General features: G+C 39.3%; 1 protein-coding gene across 1 annotated transcript in view; it reads left to right on the forward strand.

The window, feature by feature from the left end:
- The window catches only part of LOC119593986 (receptor-type guanylate cyclase Gyc76C-like), a gene marked incomplete at its 3' end in the record, with an annotated part of 39,442 nt that overhangs the window by 2,798 nt on the left and 36,311 nt on the right, over window positions 1-333 (forward strand).

The following is a 333-nucleotide window of genomic DNA, read 5'->3' on the forward strand; positions in this document are numbered from 1 at the left end:
TAGGCCGAAAGCGACGAAGGGCATAATTAGCGGAAGGACTAGGAAAAAGAGGAAAAACAGACTGGATTGAGGGAATAGAGAAGGGACGAGGAAGGATTTTGACGAATACGGAATCAAAGAGAAAAAAAAAAAATAGTTTTCCTTTTTTTTTAAGGAGCTTTGTGTGTGTTCTCGAGTTCTTTTTTTCTATGCACAGACTTGTTAATTGTTCGTTGTTCTTTGCCTGTCATTATGGCTTCGAGTATTCGGAATATCATCATGCTATACTGCAATCCGAACTCTTCTGAATGGTCGTCTGACGCTCTGTATTCATAGAGGGATTATTGGGTTTGA

The sequence above is a fragment of the Penaeus monodon genome, chromosome 33, assembly GCF_015228065.2.
Source record: "Penaeus monodon isolate SGIC_2016 chromosome 33, NSTDA_Pmon_1, whole genome shotgun sequence".
Taxonomy (NCBI): Eukaryota; Metazoa; Arthropoda; class Malacostraca; order Decapoda; family Penaeidae; genus Penaeus; species Penaeus monodon.